Here is a 9,129-nt window from a genome sequence, read left to right as displayed (position 1 = left end):
TGTCGTTCAGGAATAGTAAAATTTGTTTGATCGCGTTCTTCTCGGTCTCTGTGAAACTGTCGTCGCCTATACCTATCTTTTCGTTTATATGAATAATTTCGTTTAATTTAGTTAACCATTCGATTCCGTCGTAATTTCCTAGCTCTGTTTTGGATAATTGATAGAAAGATTTACGGTTCGGAGTCATTTTGAGAATTTTGGGTAACGCGTCGGTAGATTTTTTCCAATCGTGATATTTTTTATCGAGTTTTATGTTCAAATTTTCGCGTCGTCTGGTCAGAACATGTATTCTAGATAGTGCGTCGGCTGCAGTATTATCTTTTCCTTTCGTGTATTCTATGTCTTATTCGTATTCTTCTAGTTTTAATCGCCATCTCATCAAGCGTGATAAGGGGTCTTTGCAATTCTGTAACCATTTTAGTGCTTGGTGATCGGTTCGGATGAGGAATTTCCGTCCTAACAGATATTGTCGGAGGCATTTCACGGCCCATACTATTGCTAAAAGTTCTTTTTCTGTAGTGGAATAATTTCGTTCCGGTGGGTTTAGAGTTCGCGAGATATAACAACATGGATGTCCGTCCTGTGATAAGATTGCACCTATGCCTTCGTTACTGGCGTCAGTCGTTAATGTGAATGGTTTCGCAAAGTCTGGGAATTTTAGTACGGGTGATGAACAGAGTTTGTCTTTTAATGTCTGGAATGCTTCCTCAGTTTTATCCGTCCAATGAAATGGTGTCTCCTTTTTTGTAAGTTCGGTCAATGGTTTCGCGATCTTAGAAAAGTTTCTGATGAACTTATGGTAATAACCTGCTAGTCCTAAGAACCATTTGATGTCTGTGGGATTACGTGGCTGTTTGAAATTGCTAACGGCTTCTAATTTTTTAGGATTTGGCTTTACACCTTCGGCGGTGACTATATGTCCAAGATATTCTAATTCTGGTTTGAGAAATTCGCATTTGTCCGGCTGTATTTTGAGTCCGAGTTCGCGTAGGCGTTGCAATACTATCGCGAGGTTGTTATTGTGCTCTTCAATCGACTGTCCGAATATTATAATGTCGTCTAAATATACGAAGCAATGTTTATTTATGAGTCCTCTTAGTGCGGTATCCATCATGCGTTGAAATGTTGCAGGTGCATTCTTTAAACCGAATGGCATCCTATTGTAATGATAGTGTCCTTGTGGTGTGGAGAATGCTGTGTACTTTTTAGAGTCTATGTCCATTGGGATTTGGTGGAATCCGGAGGATAAATCGGGGGCTGAGAAGAATTTTGCGTTGCCTAGTTGGGATAGTATGTCGTCTATGTCAGGTAATGGATATGCGTCCTGGTCAGTTAGTTCGTTTATTTTTCTGAAGTCTATTGCAATTCGCCATTTCTGTTTCCCTGAGGCGTCTGCCTTTTTGGTACTACCCAGACTGGTGAATTGTAAGGAGAATCAGATGGTTCTATAATGTTCTTTTGTAGCATTTCGTCCATTTGTCGTTTGATTTCTTCTTTATGGCATTCAGGCGGTCGGTAAGATTTTGTGTTAATGATTTTATTTTCTTTTAACGTTATTGTGTGTTTAGCAAGATTAGTGCATGGTAATAAGTCGGTCTCTAGATTGAATACGTCGAGGTAGAACAGCAATATCTTTTCGATTGGTTCACGGAGGGTTTTCTCTATATGCAAAAGTCTAACTAAATCTTTAAACGTGGAGACTTGATCATACGTATTTGAATTTTCGATAAAATTAGTCATTTTGGCTGGGCACTCACCACCATTGATAAAGCATATCGTTGTCGGTTTTCCTTCCAGGTAGACTGTTTTTGACACTGCTTGTTTTGGAGGTACGTCGTTTTCCTGTTGCAATAAAAGTATATTATTGTCAAGTTTTAATTGTTGATTCGAGAGTTCAAATTTGAATTTAGATAGAGCTGGCAAACCGAGTATGCCGTCTTCTATAATTGGGAAGTTGTCTTCTACCACAAAAAATTCTAGAGTTTTGCCAAATAGTTTTATCAAAGCGTGTTCGTTGGTTTTAAATTTAGAGTGTCCCATCGAGAATTTCCGTTCTTTTGTTATTCTTGGTCGTAATACGCATCTTCGTTTGAGTATATTAATTCCTGCTCCGCTGTCAATGAGGAATTTATGTCGCTGTCCGTCGGATCGTAAAAGTACTGTGGGTAGTCTTCCTGTTGTGGCGTTAATTCGTAGGTCTGGTCTATTGGTTCCTCTATTTCTTCCTTGTGTGTCTCGAGATTGTGGACTGCTGGTGGTCTCGGAAATTGGCTGGGTGTTCGAAAATTTTTACATTGACTGGAGACATGTCCGATTTTGTTGCATTTGAAGCATTTTAATTGTGTCCTTTGAGCAAGTGGTATTTGTTCGGTTTGTCGGAAGCTTCTTGGCATTGGATTGGGTGTTGGAGTTGGTTTTTTAGTGATCGGATTAGGATTATTGGTTGTTGGTCGTTGCTGCTCAGGAAGTCGTAATCGTTCTATTGGTTTTGGTCGTCGATTTCGATCTTCCCTGAAGAATCGCTCGATGTCGGTGGCTTTCTTTTCGGCTTCAAGGATATTGTATGGTGGATTGGCGAGTAGTAATTGTTCTATTTCGCCTTTCAGGCCTCGGATAAAATCGATCACGGAGTCTTTTAAAATCCTGTCGTTCATAGCTCGTCTAGTAATTTCGTCACGGTATTCGTTCGTTATACTGTATTGTAACTTATTGAGCGCTCGGCGGAACCTGATGATATAATTTTGCACACTTTCGTCGTGACGCTGTCTCGTTTCGCGTAGCTGGTCTTGATGTTCTCTAACAGAGTCTTGGGTGGCTACGTTTCGTCTTAGGGCATCGTACAGGTGTCCGTATTCGTATATCGGTATATTGCAGATGGCCATTGCGGCTTTACCCGCGATTTTCCCGATTTTGATCATTTTTAATAGTAGCGTGGATTCGCTACACATGGCTCGTAATTCGCGTACTTCGCGTATGAATTCTTCTACTCCGATATTGTCTTCGCCGTTTAATTGCGGAATACATACTATCGCGTCTTTGGCCCGTAAGCTCGGAGAGGCGAATTGCGGTGGACGGTCTTCGTAAGAGGGATGGTTGCCTTCTTCTGTTCGAATTGGAACGCATAGTGGGGAAGTTCTATCTCTCGCGGCAACAGATTCGTCCATAGTAATAAGGGAGCCTAGTTCTTTAGTAGCGTCGCGTCCTATTTTTATTTTAGAGATATTTTTGCCTAATAGTTCTATTTCCGCTGCACGCTTCTTATTTTCACTGTCGGCCGTCCGTTGTGTCTCTTCTACACGTTGCGCAAGAATTTCAATTTGTTTTTGTATCACGTCGAGTATGGCACGAATCGAATTGTCCGTACTTCCGTTTGTAGAAACGGTTTCAATAGTTTCGACTTTGTCTTTTCTTTATGTGGGCATGATTCTAATTGAGCTTATTGAGTCTGAACTACTGTTGCTATTTGGACTCGAAGCGCTTGAGAAACTGGGTTTTCTCACACGGTATCGTGAAAATGAATCCAGATTTTTCAGCTTACCGTAGTAGCTATGACCGTTGAGGAGTCTCAGGGATGTTTCCTCTCTGGCTGGTTCTAGATTCCGAATATTATTCGTAGGCTTGGTCTGCGCTGACTGTAGTCCTCTCGTCTAGTTTCACCGTAGTGGAACGTTGAATGTGCTGCAGGGCTTCGTAGTAGCAAAGATTCGCACTGGGTCCGTTGATCCTTCGATCTTGAATGATGCGCGTACGCCGAAATCGTAATTTCGTTTGCACTGAAGTGAATAGATCCTGGCACGGATCGCCAAAAATGTCGTGTAAAATTAAGGTAAAAATAAGGAACTTGTTAATTTCCGAAAAGGAGATTAAGTTCTTTTTATTTTTTACTCAATTTATACAATTTTTTCGGTTCGCGATGATACACTTTCGATACTTGGATTAGTTAAGAATTTTTTTATTAGACTGACTGGATGATTTTGAAGGGAACATTTATATTCTTCCATTCGTTGGAGTGGGAGAAGGTTTTGTTTATACTTAGTGTAAAATTCGGAGAACGGCTGGAGTGATCGAATGCCACTCAGGCGGCTGAGAACGGGTGCTGACCGGACGGTCACACGCGATAAGGCGTTCAGAATTTCGGTTTGTTATATACAGTTGCTCGAATTTCGTCTGTGACACTATCATGCACGCAAATTTTATAAGAACGATCAACGACGATGTATCTTTCCGTGATGCACCTTTTGGATTTTGTTAAATAACAAAACGCACTAGAGTTGCTGAAATAATTTATTCATCGTGCAGCATCAGAACAGAATATTTTTCTTCCGAGTTGGATTAAAATATTTACAAAATAATTATTTATTTACAAAATAATAAATATTTACAAAATTAAATAAAGAATGACTGTACTTCGATAAAAATTTGAAATCAATATCAAGCAATTACAGAAGATAATCTGTAGATATGCGTAGTAATTATAAACAAACTGTACATAACGAGGAAATAATGAAACGAAAATTGGATACAAATCATAACGAGTATAACGAGTAATTGATATCAGAAATACCTATATATTCGCAACGTAGAATTGACGACCCTGAATAACAACATGCTAATAATCACCTTGTCGATCGAGTAATTAAAGGAACGTTATTGTCTTCTGTGAAAATCACAGTGCGTACTTTCATAACGTCTTTATAAAGTCAGGCAAAAGCTATTGTATGCATAAAAATGGATTTATTAAAAGTATTAATTATGCACTATCCTGCAACAGAGAAGAGAAACCTCCTTCCTAAAAGAAAAAAGAAAAAGAAAAAAGAAGGCGAAAGAAAAAAGATACTATATGCCTTCTAACGTTAATTTATGATACAGACGAACAAAAATGACAAGATCAATCAGCGTGATATACCGATTGTTCCAATCTTCTATGCTCTACAAGATGACGTAATTTTGAAAAAATATCAGCAAAAATCGTTATCTGTTTATGGTAATAATAACATCTCGCGACACACGTTGAACAGACCTATCAAACGGAATGATACAGGTATATTACTTATAAGTAATCCCGATGATTTAGCGCTTTTATCGACAAATCTTAGAAACAACATATACTGCAGCAACCGAGATAATCTTCGAATTTGCAGAAGATCGTTGTAACCAACGAAAAAGAACGTTTTATGAACGTTGTTCAAACCGCTCGCAGGAAGATACCTCTGTTTTAGATTTCCTCTTAGATCAACGCAAGACGATGACTTATAATTCTTATAAATATCGATAAAACGTCTTTCTTCACGCGTCTATTACGAAATCTATCCTCCACTGCGATAAAATATAATTAATATTTATCAACGAATTTCGAGAATTAAAACGACGAATAATTCGAATAGCTTTTCGCGTTCACGAAATCTTTCACGCTCGATTTCTATTGGCGAATTTTCAAGGAGGAACCCTTTACTGGAATACGCGCGAAATTCAAACTTCGTTTTCAAACTGTTCCGTTGCGTAAGAAAGATCGTAAGAGCGATCTTGCATCTCGCGTATATAACATGTAATTCTCTTCTTTTTTTTTCTTTTTCAAGGGTATCGAGTTTCTGAAGCAAATATCTTTGACGGTTAAGTCCCTGCGTCTCCGTGTTTCGCGAGTAGATTTCATTACTCAGCGAATTTTCCTGAAGCTATCAATGGGGCTATTTTGTTTCGGGAATCAGAAAAACTACCGTGTTCTTTCGTGACAATTGATTTAATTAACTGCGGCTCGAGGAAGATAAAAACGGAAAATATCGCGCTCATTTATTTTCGGTGTCGAAGGTCGCACGAATAGAAAATTTGTAATCCTCGATTGGCATAATCGACACTATCCGATCATAATTTTTTTATCTCTCGGGTAAACATAGAAGGTCAAAAAATTAGAACTCCGGCGATATCGAAGTTTGGAAATTTGGAACTTGGACGATTTGAAAATATTTCAAAATTAGGATATTTAGAACTTCGAGCGCATCGAAACTGGAATATTTGGAAATTCGGAAATTTAGAAATTCGACAATTTGAAAATTTGAAAGTTATTATTAGAAAGTTAAAATTGAGTGTTAAAAAATTTGAAAATGTCGATGCGATTAACCTCGATATTTTTCTATATATCTGTTGATTTTTTCGTTCAGAATGTAACAAACCGAAGAACCGTAGAATTTTAATTTGAAAAAGATATCAAAAAACATTTACCATGTGAAGAAACATAGTGAAACAAAGTATGGTTCACTGAACGGTTGATTCGCTTTTACTCGAGTGCTATGCGAGAAAATGATGGATAAAAAAGAGAATTGCGTAAAACACAGAGAATTGTACAAGTCGAAGATAAGTAAATGATGTGATGTTGGAACAATAAAATTGCCGATTGAATGATCATTGCGAATACCGTGTGAATTACGATGAAACCAACTTTATCATGATTCACACACGGTATACGATATACTTTTCAATTAATCCTATTAAATTTAATCACGCAAGACAAGCTGTTAATCAATTCACGTGTCAAGTATCATCGAGAACTAAAGTTTGTCTCTGTTTCTTTGTTTCTAAAGTCCTTTAAATTTAAATTCGTTAAGTCGTTAGTATATTTCCATATAGCTTTTACCCCATCAAATTCATTTTTTCTTAAATAGTAACATTTATTTTGTAAAATCTGTAAAACTAAAGCTACATATTACTCATTTTCCAACGTTTCTTTTCTACCATCGATTAATTAATGGTAAATCAATTTATATCAAATTTGTTAAATCAATTTCTATAACAATTAGTAATTAATATTAAAAGTCGAATAAATTAACGAGCCCCATTAGATAAATTCGTTCATTTCGTCGATAATGGAACGATTATTTCAAATTGTTTCATCGTTCGACTTTGAAACCACTCAAGGAACTATCAGTTACACGATATCTGACTAACGCTTCGACGGATGGATAATCAACGTTTGATTCACATGATCATTGTTTTTCCAGTTCACCGAATTCCAGTTAGCCGAATTCAATACCACGGTAAACCTACGATACTAAAAATTACGTAATAATTTCTATTTTATAATCATTCTTTCCTACCTGAAAGAAATCGATCTTTCGTATATCATAAATCCCAATGTACGCAGCAAAGCAACTTAGAATTATACCTTATTCTCTTTCTTGCTTAACAATTCATACTCAATTAATATTCCTGATCAATTAACCAGCCTAGCTGTCTGCTTATTATTGTATCTCTTCCAATCTGTACTATACTATACAAACAACACTATAAATTACCATACGTAACATGGTGAAACACAGGAAATTCACAAATTCTCACTCCAAATACTCCGCAACTTCACCTCGTAATATCACTCAAATTTCCATGAGTCATCAACAGGCGAATTAAGTTAGTTAACCAAACACAGTTTGAGGAAACATATCAAACCATGCAACAACGTCGCAACGTTCTCGGAAGGTACACTCACCTGCGCGTCACCAGTTTATGTTTCTCGCTTTCCGGTCGCGTATACGTGTCGCGACAAAGCGACGAGAGAGAAAGAAGATTGCGATGGCAGTGAGAAGAGCGAGAAGGGAAAAAAGCGTGCAAACGAGTCACGAGAAAACCCAACGGTCGCGGTGCAACAGGAGAAGCGGCTCTTTGGAATCGTAAAATCCCCGCAGTTCTCCAGTGACGTCTTCGACTTCGGCGTTGCTGTCGACAGGACGATCCACGGGGACCAAAGTCATCGTCCAATAGCCGCACACACGACGCTGGTGGGGCTCCGCTTTCGTTTGCACACGCTATAAAGCCCCGCTAATTGTCCACGCGGCGAACAGTCGGTGCGTGCCCCCTTTTAAACGACGATGTAGCGCGGCGTCCGAAAAATCGAGGATCCGTGCACCTAAGATCATTGTGACGATCGAGATCGAGCACGTGTCCTGGATTTGGATCACAGGATCACGAGAGTCGTTGCGATCCGCGATTTTTTTTTGTTATTTTTCCAATTTCCGTTTTATCCTGTTGAAACAGTGAAAAGACATCCGGAAGAAGAAGAAGAAGAAGAAGAAGAAAAGAGTAAAGTTTGTTCGAAATCGACTTATCGAGTCGGACAAAAGTGAAGAAGCTAGATTTCATTTTATTTCTGTGACTTCTGCAGAGAGTTTCTCGTTTTAGAAACAAAACCACGACGAGATTTGTGATACGCCTAGTGAAGTTTCGCGTTGCTCTCGGACGATCGTGGAAAAGGTAAACGTTTGTTTGCACCGATCATTCGTATCGATGTGTCGCGTGAGACTTGAATTTTGGTACAGTGGTTCGTCGTGAAAGTATTTGAACGCTGGTCGTAAAAGGCTTTGGTGTATAATGTATGTTATCTGTTATACGGAACATTATGAAGTATATCGGGAAAAACTTGTTCGATATAACCGTACCTGTGTTATCTTAGCCGTGTCTCATTACGGTGATAATTAAACTTCAAAATGTTTCGCCTTATATATTATATATAATATAACACATATTATAATATCTACTATATCCATAAAGGACTTCTATAAGTATTTCAGCATTTAGCATAGATAACTTACGTATCTTTATTGTATGCGTTACATAAAATATTTAAAAATTTCTTTAGTATCGGAATGAGACATGACTATTGTAGGTCAGTCAAATTTTTAGTCAATCTGAAAACTCATATAGGAGCTACTGCGATATTCATTGATCGCGAACATAATACACATGATATATTTACAAAATGTTTGCACAAATATTCAGATATTTTCATGTGAGCTACTGTATATTTGCTATTTTGCGAAGAAGGAAGAAAATGAAGTTCTTTCATTGCTCCAATCGTGTTTTATCTCTCATTAACACTTGCGTCGATAACCTACTTAGATGACCAAATTTCCATCGTTGAAGATAACAACTAAAAGTTTGGTATTTGCTTCGATCAAGTTACATACATACCTTTTCTTCGTGATTACTCGGTCTCTTTACTTCTTCTCACTTTCACGCCCAATTTAATTAAAATCCGAGCCAATGACTGCTATAACACTGTTATAATATAATAATATATGGCTCTTAAGATTGGAAGTTTCGTTAAATATCACGATATAATGGTGGTCCGTTAATTGATCGAGA

This window comes from Bombus vosnesenskii, unplaced genomic scaffold, assembly GCF_011952255.1.
Source record: "Bombus vosnesenskii isolate JDL3184/JDL3185 unplaced genomic scaffold, Bvos_JDL3184-5_v1.1 scf7180000014937, whole genome shotgun sequence".
Taxonomy (NCBI): Eukaryota; Metazoa; Arthropoda; class Insecta; order Hymenoptera; family Apidae; genus Bombus; species Bombus vosnesenskii.
This window is presented reverse-complemented; position numbering follows the sequence as displayed.